General features: G+C 39.8%; 1 protein-coding gene across 2 annotated transcripts in view; it reads left to right on the plus strand.

Annotated features, from left to right (window-relative positions):
* The window catches only part of STX18 (syntaxin 18), a 118,456-nt gene that overhangs the window by 30,612 nt on the left and 71,392 nt on the right, over positions 1-16,452 (plus strand). The window contains exon 1 of one of the 2 annotated variants that reach the window (XM_061420797.1): positions 13,602-13,697. The exons of the other annotated variant lie outside the window; for it this stretch is intronic. The gene's annotated coding sequence lies outside the window, so the exon portion shown is untranslated. Of the gene's footprint in view, positions 1-13,601; positions 13,698-16,452 lie in introns of those variants that run through there. 2 annotated transcript variants of the gene reach the window in all.

The following is a 16,452-nucleotide window of genomic DNA, read 5'->3' on the forward strand; positions in this document are numbered from 1 at the left end:
GGCCATGCCCTCAGAGAGTAAAGGATATGGATCAGAATATCCTGGTTCGTGAGGAGGAGAGAATTTTGATTAAATAATCGGTTAAGTATCATGCAACAGAGGGAAGACCAGGAGGGTTGTCTGTATTAATTGGTTATCATGTAGAGAGTAGTTTCGTTGAAGACTTAGTTGAGAGAAGCCAGGTCAGAGAGCTTAAGAACAGATAAATCAGTGTCTTGAAAAATCAGGGCAAAGTGAACCATCCATTCAGGGTTCTTAGCATTGAAAGACAGGAGTGAAAGAGCTTTAAAAGGTAGAAATCATATCTAACTCTGAAATTCTCTTTCTGCCATAACCAAATAGCTGAAAGAACTTTGTTTTTACTCTAGTTTTTTTAAAATGAGAACAATGATAGGATGAATTTCATTCACAGAGTTTGCTTTCCATTCCAACTGCACTGTCTGTTGCTGTGTTCGACAAATTGATTGCTTAATTTATGATAATGTTTATGCAACTGCTTTCCTCATCTGCAGTGAAAAGACTGAGAAACATTTCTTTGATTTGTGTATCTACGAGTCCTCCTGATTTGTAGAGAAGCCTTGAAGCCTTTACTTGACCACTCAGTAAAGAGTTCCTGAGCACTTTCAAGGTGCTGCTCGAAGCAGAGACGTCATAATGGACAACTCCTGGCCTCATGGATCGTGAAGGCTGAGGGCTGATAATCATGGCTCCTTTGATCATCATGTCTCCTTCGGGCCCCTTCTCTCCCTCAGTGGAAGCTGGAATCTCAGAGTTCTCCCTCCAGTAGTCAACTCTTACGTATTTGGATGGTTTTCTTCCAGGTCCTCCATGTTTTCATCATAGCCCTGCCCTCAGATTGACATTAAAAAGAAAAAAATTTATGTCATTTATAGAAGCAATGATTGAACATCCGTCTTTTCTAAGAAAAGTTAGAAGTTTATGGTTGTCTTCATCGTAGCCAACCAGCATGTTATTACTGTGCTAGCAAGGAGACACTGCAGACCTCTGGCTTTGTCGTGAGTGCTGGGGTACTTTTTACTCATCAGAGGATTAAGAATCTCATAAGTTATTCCTTTCTGTTGGGTGCCTGTTATAAAACGTAGAAATGTGATTTTTTATTGACCTTGGAATATTTAGAGATATTCAAGGTGCCATGTTTAAGTAATCTACTGATGGACTTTGAAAATATTAATATCAGCATTCCCATGTTCTGCTGGCAAATGTAGCCCCTAAAGTCAGCTCTAACACAGTAAGATTCAGGAACTGAGGAGAGAAAGCTGACTGAGATGACTCTGCAGGTTGAAGTCCCCCACACTCCTCCATCACTTCAACCTTTTTCTCTGTCCTTCCTTTGATTAGGATTGGCCTGTGGCTCTATGCAGGGTTGCTTTTTCTAGGGTAATGTTGCGGTCAGGTCTTTGAGCCTACTTTCTGTGAGATCATAGCTGAATGGGAGGCCCTGAGAGGTCTGGCATGCCTACAGCTGGGATTTGGCGTCTAGGTTCTTCCTGATCTTACTCTCAAGGTGCAAGTGCTTCTGAACTAACATGGAATGTAATTTCTGGGATTTGCTAATGGGAGAACTAAGGAAAGGTTTCCTGTCTCCTATCTCCTCTTAGTCTTTGGGAAACTTCTAAAAATTTTAAACTTACACTGCGTCCTTCCTTAAATTTTTGAGTTGAATGCATTCATGTCCATTTGATGTGTATATTATCATATTCCTGGATTTTATTCTTGAACCGAGTTGGAAAGTTTCAAGGCAAACATTTGGTTTTCTGTTAGCCCACAAATTGGGCAATGGTTGTTCAATTATGGTCTGCCGTTGACTTAGGCAGAGTCACATGTTAGAAGTATATTTTGCTAGTAACCCACAAAGCATACCAACTGTCAGTCCTTTGTCATGTCTGCCTGTGGGCAGTAATCTCACAGTAGTAGTACTATTCCAGGATTTCATCTGTGGATTACTTAAATGTGTCATCTAGAAACTCACTGTAAAATACATTAGTGACAAAATAGCCAGGCATAGATGTTATGCCTGCCCACCTACCTAAAAATTCTACTCATCTCCCGGTGGATTCAGATGCTTCCCAGAATACTCAGCTCACAAACGTGCCTCAAATGTAGTAAAGGAAACCCAGTCCAATATGATGAGGAAATATTAATTTGCTGACTGTTTGCCCTGTGATACGTTTATTATTCATTATTAAATGGTTGTGGTGGATGCCTGGTTTGTTTTTTTGTTCCCAAACCACTCTTCTATCAACAATAGCACCTTCCTCCTTTTGGAAGCTGATACTGCCTCTGACTTGGAACGTAGTTTCAGCAGAAGCTGCTGTTCTTCCATGTAACATCCTCCGCCCTTCAGGTCACACACCATAGGCAGGGATCAGGCTCCAGTCAGGACAGTAAGACTCATTCCCTAAGATTTCCTGGGCTTCCCTGGTGGCTCAGTGGTAAAGAATCCACCTACAGTGCAGGAGATGCAGGTTGAGTCCTTGGGTCGGAAAGATCCCCTGGAGAAGGAAATGGCAACCCACTCCAGTATTCTTGGCTGGGAAATCCCACGGACAGAGGAGTCTGGCGAGCTATAGTCCCTGGGGTCCCAAAGACTCAGAGATGACTGAGCGATTAAAATAACAACAAACATTTTTTAAAAATTGGGTTTTGAGAAAAGAGTCATTCTTTGTCCAGAGGCCTGATTTAACAAATAAAAGGAGCTGTTGACAATGTTCCCATTGCTGAATTGCAGTAAGAGAATTAAAGCTGAAATACAGAAGGAAAACCGGGTTAGAAATCAAGGGAGCTCTCGAGGGATTTTTTTTAATTAAAAAACTAATTTATTTTTAATTGAAGTATAGTTTACTCATAATATTAATTTCAGATATACAACATAGTGATTTGATATCTTTATAGACTTCACATCGTACAAAGTTCTTATGGTATTATTGCCTGTATTCCCTGTCCTGTACATTGCATCCCCGACTCCTTTATTTTACAATTGGTGGGTAGTTTGCACCCCTCCGTCTCCCTCACCTATTTCATCCCTACCCGCCTCCTTCCCTCTGGCCGCCACTAGCTTGTTCTCTGTACCTGTGAGTCTGTTTCTTTTTTATTATGTTTGTTTGTTTTGTTTTTTAGATTCCACCTATAAGTGAAACATATAGTATTTGTTTTTCTCTGTCAGACTTACTTCACTTAGCGTGAGATACCCTTTAGGTCCATCTGTGTTGTCACAGATGGCAAGATTTCATTCTTTTTTGTAACTGAGTATTATTCCATTGTGTGTACGTATGTATCACATCTCTATTTATTCATCTGTTGATGGGTACACTTAGGTTGCTTCCATGACTTGGCTATTAATGCTACAGCGAACATCGGGGCGCATATATCTTTTTGAATTATTGTTTTTGTTTTCTTTGGATAAATACCCAGAAGTGAATTGCTGGAGTGTATGGTAGTTTTGTTTTTAATTTTTTGAGGAACCTCCATACTATTTTTCACAGTGACTGCAACCAATTTACATCCCCATCAGAAGTGCCTGAGGGTTCCCTTTTCTCCACATCCTTATGGACACTTGTTATTTCTTGTCTTTTTGATGACAGTCATTTTGCCTGGTGTGAGGTGACATCTTACTGGGGTTTGCTTGTCATTTCCCTGATAATGAGCATCATTCCATCCCCAAACAGAAGAATGCACATTCCTTTCAAGTGCACACAGAACCTTCCCCAGGATAGATCACGTTAGGCCACAGAAGTCTCAATACATTTAAGAAGAAAGAATCCGTTTCAAGCATTTTTCTGACCACAACGGCATGAGACTAGAAATCAGTTATAGGAAGACAATTGGAATAAACACAAATCCATGGAGACTAAACAGCGTGCTACCAAAAGCACCAGTGAGTCAACAAAGAAATCAGAGAGGAGGTCAAAGAGTAGCTTGAGGCAAATGAAAGTAGAAACACAGCTTTCCAGAATCTGTGGGATGCAGCAAAAGCCGTTCTAAGAGGGAAGTTTATAGCAATACAGGCCTTATTTTAAGAAACAAGAAGAGTCTCAAATGAACAACCTAACTTTACACCTAGAAGGACTAGAAAAAGAACAAAGTAAACCCCGAGTCAGTAGAAGGAAAGAAATAATAAAGATCAGAGCAGAAATAAATGAAATAGACACCAAAACAAACAATAGAAAAGATTGGTTAAACTATGAGCTGGTTTTTTTTCTTTTGTTTTGGTGGTGGTCTTTTTTTTTTTTTTTTTAAAGATAAGCAGAATCGATAAACCTTCAGGCAGACTCACAGAGAAGTTTTTAAATACCTACTTCCAGTTGTCTCAGAGGGCCAGCTGTGTCTTTGCCCTTCCCATGTCTTAACATTAAACGGTTGTCCTTAACTGGTGGCAGTTCAGCCTCCTAGGTATATTTGGCAATGTCTAGAGACATTGCTTGGGGGATGCTGCTAAACTACCCTACAATGTACAGGACAGCTCCTACTCCCCACATAATTTCCCTACAACAAAGAGTTATCTGGCTCAAAATGTCAGTAGAGCTTAGGGTGATAAACCCTGAGGTTTAATCCTTCTTTTAAACATGTTGGATAACATTGGCATCCATTCAGTCCCCACTCCCCATTTTTGGAATGCTAGCTAGAACTAGTTTCTATTCAAGAGACCCTTAGCTAATTTAGGGGTATATATGAACTAATTGTGAATGTTGTTTGTTATTGGTACACATTTTAGTCCCATATTTAAGATATTTCAGTACACAAGTGACCCGATGAACCCCATCACTCAGATTTAGGGGGACTGTTGATTCACCTACCACAGGGGTTCAGATGGACACTTATAGCCTGTCTTGTGTACCCAAGCGGCGTATCTAAACTTGCAAACTTTTGATGCATAACCTATTCATATAAATTGCTGCTAGGATTGCATCAAAATTATGCTGTCCTCCCTAAGATTTCTTTTGAGATTTATATTCAGCCCATGTTAGGGATGAAATATCCATTTTTAGGAGTAACTGTGTGGAACAAAACACTGTCTTATAAGGGCCTTGATCATGCTTGGTAAGTACAGGGAGCTACAGCATCTGTATTAACATGGGCTGGGCAAATGAAGTTCCCTCTTTGAAACTATTGCAAAGTAAGGTACCTCTGATTCATTTTCAGACTCATATACAGGAGTTTCTCAATGACAACTCAATGAAAAGAATGTTAGTAATGACTTCACAGCGAGAATTTGAGGTGTTAAGCACAGCCCTCCAGTTCATCTTGTAGATTAGGAATCAGATTTAATATTTCTTACATTTTTCACTAAATCTTTCTTTGACTAATGTCTTCTAAAAACCGTGACTGGGAATTCGCCCTAAGTTTCTTTCTCCTTGGCCTCCCTCATTGCTCTGGTTAAGCCGGGGTTGAATTGCAGAGCATTTTGTGAGGTGAGTTTCTCTGCCTCTCTCCCTCTCCCACTCCTCCTGGCACATAGTTGACTCATTAAATGTTTGCTCGAAGAACAATGCATATCTGTTTTTGAATTCTACTCACTTCTAAATTTTGATTTCCAGCTCAAACTTCTCCTCAAACACTACATTCTACTGCCTACTTGACGTGCTTGCTCAGAGGTCCGGTAGACCCTCGGTGTCCTTGCTTTTCATGGCAAATGCTAGGTCTGCTCCTGTCCTACTCCTGTCTTAGGGGCTTTGTACTTGTTTGCTCTACTTGTAATGCTTTCCCCCAGAGTATCTGTCAGGAGAACTCTTAGCTCCCCTCCCTTAAGCATGTCCTATATGTCATCTTGTCAGTGAGGCCATCTTAACCCCTCTATTTAAAAATTATAATTCACCTATTCCCTCACACTCTACCTAGATTTCCCTTCCTTTACTCTACTTTTTCTTGTTTTTCCCCATAACACTCATTACCATCTGATATACTATACTGGGGCTTCCCAGGTGGCTCAGGGGTAAAGAATTTGCCTGCCAGTGCAGGAGACAAGGGTTTGATCCCTGGATCGGGAAGATCCCCTGGAGAAGGAAATGGCAACCCACTCCAGTATTCTTGCCTGGAAAATCCCATGGACAGAGGAGCCTGGCATGCTGCAGTCCATGGGGTCGCAAATGAGTTGGGCACTACTCAGTGACTGAACAAGTAATATACTTTATTGACAAACTTATTTTTATATGTTATTTTTAATATATTTATTATATTTATTGTTTATTATCTGTTTAGACTCTGAGCCTGGTAGGCTTGCAGTCCATGGGATCGCTAAGAGTCGGATATGACTGAACGACTTTACTTTCACTTTTGACTTTCATGCATTGGAGAAGGAAATGGCAACCCACTCCAGTGTTCTTGCCTGGAGAATCCCAGGGACGGCGAAGCCTGGTGGGCTGCTGTCTGTGGGGTCGCACAGAGTCGGACACGACTGAAGCGACTTAGCAGCAGCAGCAGCAATTGTAAGCAGAGCCAAGATCGTTCAAACTGGGATCTTTTGACTCCCAAATTTAATTCAGTTTTTGTTACAAACCAGCTTCTTTGTTTTGACTTCAGAATGGCCTGATATTTCTGGTCTCCTGAAGTGTTGGGCTTAGTCTTTGTTTCAAAATAATTAATTTTCTTTATGTGCTGTGCTGTACTTAGTCGCTCAGTTGTGTCTGACTCTTTGTGACTCCACAGACTGTAGCCCACCAGGCTCCTCTGTTCATGGAGATTCTCCAGACAAGAATAATGGAGTGGGTGACCATGCCCTCCTCCAGGGAATCTTCCCAACCCAGGGATCAAACCCAGGTCTCCCGCATTGCTGGCAGATTCTTTACCATTTGAGCCACCAGAGAAGCCTATATAACCTACATAATTAAAGTGACGTTTGTTTCTGACTGCAACACCAAAACCTCTAGGATTTTTACCGAATTTGGAGGCTATGTTTGGGATGATCTAAAGGGAAATACAGGCTACGTAGCATAAAAGAGATGAGAACGTGTAGTCAGAAGAGGCAGTTTTCTTCCAGAGTCGCATCAGTGGGGAATGGAGAGACCCAAATGACAGACTCTTAAGACACCATGAACATACAGAAAACAAAAACAAAGACAACAGTGGTTTGGGATTTGACCCCCAAGTTGAAAGTCCTAGAAGCAGGTGCTTTTCACTTGAGCATTTCTACATGTTATAGTCTAGAAGGCGTGGCAGCTGTGACACATTTACTTGATGATAACTCATAATTCTCCCAAGCAGTCATGGGAGGCCAGCTAGTATTTAAATTAAAAACACCCCCCATTTGGACTTCTATATCTGTGTTTGGATGGCCAAAGTTGTTTGTTCTGTGGTCGGCTCTCTGGCATGGTGGCTGATAGACAGGAAGTGAAGTGAAGTGAAGTCGCTCAGTCGTGTCTGACTCTTTGCAACCCCGTGGACTGTAGCCTACCAGGCTCCTCAGTCCACGGAATTTTCCAGGCAAGAGTACTGGAGTGGGCTGCCTTTTCCTTCTCCAGGGGATCTTCCCAACCCAGGGATGGAACCCGGGTCTCCCGCACTACAGGCAGATGCTTTAGCGTCTGAGCCACCAGTGCTTACCTTGGGGACTGGAGCATAACGTGCTAGGAGAGTCTGTGTATCTTTCTAGTTGGCTTCTTTTTTTAATTTTAGTTTAATATTAACATACAATAAATTTGACTTTTAAACTGTTCAGCTCTGTGAATTTTAATACACATATGCATATATGTTTTACCAACATAAATGTATATATACATATATATGTATTCTCTTTTGGTATAACCATTTTAGTCAGAATACAGAACAATTACCTCTAAAATCTCCCTCATGTTATCCCTTTGTAGCCAACCCCGTCCAGCCATAACCGGTCCTTTCTTGCTGTAGTTTTGGTTTTTTGAGAATTTTATGTAAATGGAATCATGTAGTATGTAATCCTTTGATACTGACTTCTTTTCTCAAGTATAAAGCCTTCAATCTTAATATAAAGCCTTTGAGATTCCTTTAAGCTGTGTGTTTATTCAGAGCTCCTTCTTTACTGCTGCGCAGCAGTATCTGGAGGCACCATGATCATCACTTCTTGAGGACATTGAGGTTGTTTCCTGTTTTTGGCAATTATGATAGAGCTGCTGCATATTTGTGTATAGGTTTTTGTGTGAGAATAAATTTTTGTTTCTCTAGGGCAGATGGCCAGAAGTGGGACTGCTAGGTCATATGATAACTATATGTTATAAAAAACTGCCTGTGTACAAATGTTCTTAGCAGTGTTATTCATAATGAGGAAAAAGTGAAAATAGCCCAAATGTCCATCAACTTGAGGAATGGGTAAATAAAATCTGATATATCTATACAGTCAGTATTATTTGGCAGTAAAAAGAAATGTACTGATACTTACTGCAACAGGGATAAACCTTGAGAATATGCTTAATGGAAGAAACCAGTCACAAAGGACCACTTGTTGTATGATTCCATTTCTGTGAAATGTCCAGAAGAGAGGTATCTGTAGAGACAGGAGGTAGTATGGTTGTCTGGGGCTGGGAGGTTGGGTAGATATGGGAAGTGACTGCTGATGGATATCGCATCTTTGGAGTGATGAAAACATTCTAAAATTGATTGAAGTGATGGCTGCACAACTTGTGGATATACTAGAAACCATTGAATAGCACAGTTTAAATGAGTGAATTGTATACTATATGAATTATATCTTGGTAAGGCTGTTTAATGGCAACCCACTCCAGTATTCTTGTGTAGGAAATCTCATGGACAGAGTCTGAGCCTGGTGGGCTGTAGTCTGTGGGGTCGCAAAGAATCAGACATGACTTAGCAACTGAGCACACAAGCTGTTTAAAAAAATAATAAACTGCTAACTTCTTTCCCACAGTGGCTGTACATTTTTGTATTCTCACCGGCAAAGCGTGGGAGGTCTAGGTGTTCATGTAAACCTCACCAGCACTTAGTATTGTCAGTATTTTTTATTTTAGCTACTTTTAATAGGTGTGTAGTGATATTTCACTACTCATTTGCATTTCCCTAGTTAATGATATGGAATAGTTTTCATATGCCTATCTGCTTTCTTTAGTGAGGAATCTGTGCATGTCTTGAGCTCATTTTATGACTGAGTTGTTTGTTTTCTTAGTGTGAAGATTGAGAGGTCTTGATATGTTCTGAATGCAAGTCCTTTGTCAGATATGTGGTTTGCAAGTATTTTCTCTTCCTCTCCTGATTAGCTCGTCTTTTTTCTCTCTTCAGTACTTCTTGATGAATTCCAAGTTCTCAGGGTTTCATTGTCTGATTACTCCTGTACCCTCAGTGCTTAATATCTGGCATGAAATATCTGGCATAAAACAGATATGCAGTTAATATTTGATGGATGAATGAATGAGTTCCCCCTTCTTACTGATTAGCAACAGGTTTTTTTTTTTGGAGAGATAATAATATATTAAAAGTAAACCTGATTAAAATATTTCCTTTCTATACATACTCTTTAAAAAAAAAAAATCTCTAATATAGATTGTAAAGCCTGTCATGATACAGCTTGATTCCGTGAACATTTCCTGTTCTCCTCGGCCTTATAACCTTTACAGGTGTTGTTCCTTCTGTCTCGAGCACTTTTCCTCCCACTCTCTTTGCCAGGCTAATTTATTTATTTCCTAGTTCAAGCATCGCCTTTGCTCATTCAATCTAGACTCTGGGAATATAAGAATAAATAAGACAAACACAGTCCCTTATCCTCTTGAGGCTTACCTTTCATGGCAGAAACCCTCTCCCCCTTGCCCCAGTCTAGGCTGGGCGTCTCTGTCTCATAGTGTCCCTGTTTTTACTTAACAAAACTTTAATTATTTATAATTAAGTATGTTCACCATACCGACCGTAAACCAATGACCTTTAAATATTTTTGTTTATTTGTCCCTTAAAAGAATTTTGGACAAAGCCAAGCAACCTTGTATATATATTTCAAGCTGACATCTACACTTTTTTTCTTTATAACTTTAAATAGTTGCAAAGGATATAATTTCCAGCATGCTATAAAACTTGACATTTTAAAGTTAAACTTTTGGTCACTCTTTTAAATGTATCCCATGAAATCTAAATACTGTATATGATGCTCACCATCATTTGTTGGAAAAAGAAATCCCTAAAAATTCCTTTTTATAGTCATAAATTTTACAATCTTTCTTTTTCTTCATAAACTCCATTTCATTTCCCCCACATAATATCCTATCCTTGGTTATTGCTGAAATCTTTTATTGTTCATTCTCTTCTACTTCTTTGCAACAGAAATAGGTATGCAAGTAGAAATTTAATTTTTAAAGTATTTCCAGTGATAACCAAAAGGCTGTAATTGTTCTCTGTTGAATTATTGTATTGAATTATTCTGTGTTTAGTTACTTTGGCAGTTATTATCAATGTGCATATATTAAAACAAAAAAATATGTTATTTGACATGAAAAGACTCTTAAGGAAACAGATTTTTTTTAAAACTGGATTATGTGCAAGTAGATGAATGTTACTTTTTTCTAGATCATAACAGTATTCTATATCAACTGCATTCTTAGTTTTCATTTCTTATGACATAAGAGCTGAGAAACCTTGGAAACCTTGTTTGCACACATAACAGACACAAATGGAAGGAGTTTTGTGTTCGCACTGCCACTCCTCTCTGTTGTTTGAACTTCCTCTGCGTTACAAGCCCAAACTGTCATCAAAACTTTTAAATATGATCTGCCAGATGAAAACTGAGTTAGATCCTCTGTTAATTTTGTTGAGTGGGGAATGTTGGAAACCGTCCCCTCCCGCCAACCCCCAAGCTTGTGGAAGGGTTTGTTGTTCAGTCATAAACGTCATTCCCAGGATTTCTAAGTGTCCCTTTGTTAGAAGTTTTTATGTCTAGGCCTATGCACCATAATAAGCTTCAGGTGTGGTGGAGCTCTGACTTTAAGAAGCGGAAAAGGTCCCTGTGAAGGGCTTGTGGGAAAGTAGACCAGCAGGATGTGGATCAGCAACAGGTTCGCAGGAAGAGTCGCTTCAGAAAAGAGTATACATAGATGTCGAACTCTAGAAATTGACTTCCTTAAAATTATGTGTGCCTGATACCCCTTAGAAGTCCATCCTGTGTTTCCTAGTATCCATCCGTCTGCCACGTGGACTATTGCTTCAGGATTCGTGAGGCAAAGAACCAGCCCCCATCTTCTCAACTCAGAACTCCTATCAAGAAGAACTTAATATATATTTTCTCACTGATCCAGAAAAAAAAAAATTTTTTTTCATGTAAAATTTTTGTGTAAAATCTGAACTTGCTCATCTTTTATATTTTCTTTGAAAAGACACAAAGGGAAAATGTTTTTATTCCTGAATAGTATTGTATGCTTTGGAACTCATTATTAATTTTCAAGAATAAAATGTTCTTTTACAAGTAAAGTTTTTGACTCAGTAGCTGTCTTGCTAACAATGATTATACCACTTACCTTAAATCCTTTTTTTCCGTTTTCCCAATTACACTGTTGTTAAAAGAAACTTTTACTGTTCTTCAAGTAATAAGGTTCTGCTTGAATTCTCCATGGAAATAATTTTTTTGGGTACTTTTTATCCTAATGTAATTTTCAAAGCTTAGAAAAAAAGTAATTGTCATTTGTTTTCTTTTTACCTGCAGTGGTTTTGAGGTATCTGGGAGATGCTTTTAGGCATATTACACCTATAGGGCAATAGAGGTCTGTGTGCCTGCATCATGCAAATAGGCTATATTGCTGCTGAGAAATAAGAACCGCAGATTGGCAGCTTCACCTTTCTGTTAATGTGCAGATTCTTAATGCTTAGTATCCTGGAGGTTTCTGCTTTTCTGCAGAAAATCTAATACAGATTTTCGATTGCCTCTTAAAATGCTACACTTCTCCAGGAAACCTTATCTTTGCTATAGCATCTGGTTTTCTGTGAAGTCATAATTTTGAATCAGAATTTCCAGCTGTTGGCATCTTGTTTTATGGAGCCTGAATTGAAAATCAAAAACTAGGTTATGTATTTAAATAACAGAAGTGAATGTTATCTTTCTTTTTCTAAAACAGTATGGCAATTGTATATAAGTATTTCCAATTTGCAGCGTTATTGTTCATGATTTGCTCCAAGAGAAACAAGGTTGAACAACAGCTGAACAGCTTTAAGTGAGTAGGTTACGTTTTATTCTTCTCTCGTGTCCCGTGAACCTACACACATGGTGTCTGCCTAGGGACAGATAAGAACTGCAAAATAAGAATTGTTGGTGCTCAGCAAGCACCTTACAGATGGGTTAGTCTTGACTCTGTAGTTTCTAGATGAGGAAACCAAGGTCTTATTTTACCCTGTATATAGAAAATGATCACTGACTTGAGGCAGAAGAAATCGGGTTTAATGATATTAAGATAAACGTGTTGTTTAGTGTTCTAAAGGCAGTCGTTCTGAACAAGGGGACCGAGGGAGGGGAGTCCCGGCAGGCCTGCTGGAGGACTGCTGTGCGCCTAGCCTAGGCTGGGGTGCCACGTGAGGCCAGTAACTCCTTTCCCTGTCTGGGAAGCCATTTGGCAAGATCCCTCAAGATTTTAAAAGATTTTGTAACTGTCAAGCTCACGGTTCCTCTTTTAAGACTTTGTCTTAAGGAATTACAAAATCAGATAAAGATTCACTGTACAAAAATAGCCTGGTATGGTTTAGCAGAAAGATGTTCTTTACAGCATAATTTATCCTGTGGAAAATCAGAAGGAGCAGTTCAGTTATCCAGTGGTAGAGAAATAGATTATGGTAAATTTAAACAATGAAATGTTATATAGTCATCGAAGTAATTTTTAGAAGATTTTTTAACTATGTGGTAAAGTGCTTATTTGTAGTGTCATTGGAAATCAGTAGAATATAAGATTGCATATATAATATGATTCCTTACGTAAAGGAAATTTGTGTATAAAATGGATCATATGTCAAAGTGGCAAAAGAGTTTGTATTTCTAGGTGATGATGAGTTGATTTTATTTTCTTTTTATTTTACTTATTTCACCCACTCCATGATTAGCAGAGAATAAGATTATTAAAAAAAGGAGTTTAAAATGTAGTTGAAGAGGCAAATTTTTTTTTCAAATGCCAAGGGTTGGAAAACCCCACTTTAAAATCCCACCAAGGTCAGGCTCATTGACAGTCTCTGGGGCTTGTGCTGTGTTAAGTCACATACAGCTGCCCCACCCTCATCCCCGTGGCTGGAATCCTAATGGCGGGGGGAGTGACCCATCTGGAATGTGGGCAATGGGGTGGAATCCACAAGTAACTGCTGTTTTAATCAGCAGTCATTTTATTTGGAAAAAAATTTGAAAAGCAATTTCCCCTATCGAACGAACATTCCTTTATTCTTTCATTAGCAAACATTTTTGAGTGCCCACTAGTTAGTTCTTCTGACTTGAAGGTAACATTCTACTGCTAGTGATTCTTTGCCCAGTGATTGTTGAAATGTTCCTAACTCTCTCTGCCAGAGTCTTGTGGTATACAGGTAACTTGACACAGTTCCTGTTCTTACCTGGTTCAGGTTTAATAATTAAATGGGATTAGCTATTAAATAATGCATGTTTGTGGAGAAGCCAGTCAGTTTAATACCTGAGAACTTGAAAACACCACTTTATAATCAGTGCATGTCTTGGTGGGATCCATGTTGCTGTGGCTTTGTGTGTAACATAGTCAAGCAGCAGGGCAAATTAAATGCTGTTTTTCTGAAAGGTGAGCTTTCCTAAGGCATGGTATGGCTTTCTTTGCTTCCAAACTTCTTTGAAAAAAATCTATGAATATTTTAAAGTCTTCGATTCCACTTTATAATTTAAAATTAATAATTTCTTACTACTGTAATTTCATACGTTTCGTACTAACCCCCCTAGGGGGGGAAGAAAAGTATTTACTTACTTCAAATTTCTTATACTGATTTCAGTTGGTCTCATTCCACATTACAATTATGGCTTTCCAGTCCACAAGGTATGGCTTAGAGTTGTGTTTCAAATTCGCAATGGGTTGAGCATTAATAAAGCTACTGTTTTTAATTTAAAAGAACAGATCTCTTAAGGAAAGTTTGTTAGGCTCTGGGATTAATTTTTTAGATGTTTGTTGTATGTAAGTTCATGATAGCCTCAAATTGTTATTCTCCTGCCAAGAAGTGGCACCTTTTGTTCCCCTCATTTGCCTGTTCGGCCTAGTTGTCTACTTTGCCACATTTGCAATAGCCAAGGAATTCTAGAGCTGGAATAAGGTGCCTTGGTGAGCTTTCTGTCTTTGCAAAAATAATCTGAAGCCCTTTGATGAGTGTCTTTTCTTAAAGGCCTTCAGAGAAGGACATCTCGCAGTCTTTCCAGCGCTTTGTGTTTCTGATTGACCATTATCTTTTTCTCTCTCCTTTTTTTTCCATCTGGTGTGAAACATAGATCTTTTTCTTTAAACTTAAGCTGTTTTGCTATTTGCCGCATATTTTGGAGTACTAATCTATACCTGTATGGATATGAACAAGTTGTTCTTAGTATCCTTCCTAAATGTTCTGACTGACTGTGTATTACCTGATTGTTTCGTCCTAACAACAGCATCATGTACCAGTGAGCTGCTATCACAGAACTATTTTTCTTGGAAAGGCTAGGAAGTCTTTGATAATGGATTGGGCCAGTGATTTAAATAGTCCAGACACATAAGCTTACATTTATTTAGCAATTTACTAGATGTCTGTGTGATACCGGGACTGTGTCAGTCCCTGTACTGGGGACTGAAGATACTGCCCACTCCCCACCCCCCACACCCCAAAAAAAGGATGAGATTAAGTGCTTCAGAATAGAGCAAGTCTAGTAGGGAGACCTTTCCGATACATTGGCAGTAATAGTATCATTCATTATTTGGGGTTTATTGCTGTTAATGGGTTTATTTTCCAGTATTATTTTGCAGAGAAGTTGAAAAGTGGCTTCAGATCTATTTGCTTTTTGCCCCACCCCCCAAACCCAGAAGTGCTTCCCTCCAGAGAAAAATCATTCTAAAAAAGCTTGCAAATTTAGGGAAGACATATATAAATGAGTTGTAAATTTATGTGGTGAAAACAATATGAGGTTCTATGGAACAAGATTTTTCCTTTTATAGAAAAGAGTGATTGAGTTGGATTTTCCCAGTTCATATGGTTACTGAAGTTTTATGTGACTTATTTTAATTAGTAGAAGACATCTGTTCATTTACAGCAACTAGTGATCACACCTCTCTTTGACACATACCATAGACCCTCAGGGAGAAGGCGATGGCACCCCACTCCAGTACTCTTGCCTGGAGAATCCCATGGATGGAGGAGCCTGGTGGGCTGCCATCTGTGGGGTCGCACAGAGTCGGACATGACTGAGCGACTTCACTTTCACTTTTCACTTTCATGCATTGGAGAAGGAAATGGCACCCCACTCTAGCACTCTTGCCTGGAGAATCCCAGGGACGGCGGAGCCTGGTGGGCTGCCATCTATGGGGTCGCACAGAGTCGGACACGACTGAAGTGACTTGGCAGCAGCATAGACCCTCAGATGTGAACACCTAGGAGTAGTTTTTCCTGACCATAGCATTAGTTCAGTTCAGACCACACCATGTTGTCTCCTTATGCTCTTGTGTCTTAGAAGATAAAGTTAGTCTTCGTTTAACTCAGCAGGCACAATACACATTTTGTTCTAGGTATAATAGATGTATCTCAGGAAGCTATCTATGACAGGGTGATTCTGAGGGCTGGTGTTCATTTCTGATTGACAGATCTTACAAATTCTAACAAATAGGGAGTATAGATGTTAGTTAAGAGCAAAGGTTCTGGAGCCACATTACCCAGGTTTTAATCTTGTTATGCTATTAGCCAAGTGACCATGGGCACGGTGTTCAACCTTGCTGCCCCCCTCCTTTTCCTCATGTGTAAAATAGGGATAATACTACTCTTCACCTCATAGATGAAGGAGAGTTAAGTGAGCTAACATCTGTAGAATCAAACCATGCCTGGTGTGGAGCGCTATATGGACACTAGTGAGTGTGTGATGGGTGTCTTGACACCGGTTGATGTTTCTGAATCATAAGATGCCCTTCATAGGTCCGGGGGCTGGTTGGCCAACACTGCGTGAGTTGAACGGCGATGTAGCTTTTTCTGGTTTTCCTTAGTCCTACTCATCCCCTGCGGTGCCCCAGTTTTTCTGCACTGATGGTTCATTATAAACATCTTAGAAACTGGAAGTCTGTGCTCTTTATTGGCATATTGTGCAGTAATCCCGGGAATTCGGCCTGAGCCCCTGGGAGCTAAATCAGAGGTCACGCCCTCCGAAAGCCTCTCTGAGCTGTCCTTCTGGGGCAGGTACTGGGGGCGGGGGTTGGAGGGGTCTTGTCGACCTTGTGGCTTCCCTGGCTCTGGGGAGCCTGAGGGGGCGCCAGGGCAGTGAGTGGTCCACTTGCACATCTGTGATCATCCACTCCCCTTGCCAGCCTTCTCGGTCCTGTA

Source organism: Bos javanicus, chromosome 6 (assembly GCF_032452875.1).
Source record: "Bos javanicus breed banteng chromosome 6, ARS-OSU_banteng_1.0, whole genome shotgun sequence".
NCBI lineage: Eukaryota > Metazoa > Chordata > Mammalia > Artiodactyla > Bovidae > Bos > Bos javanicus.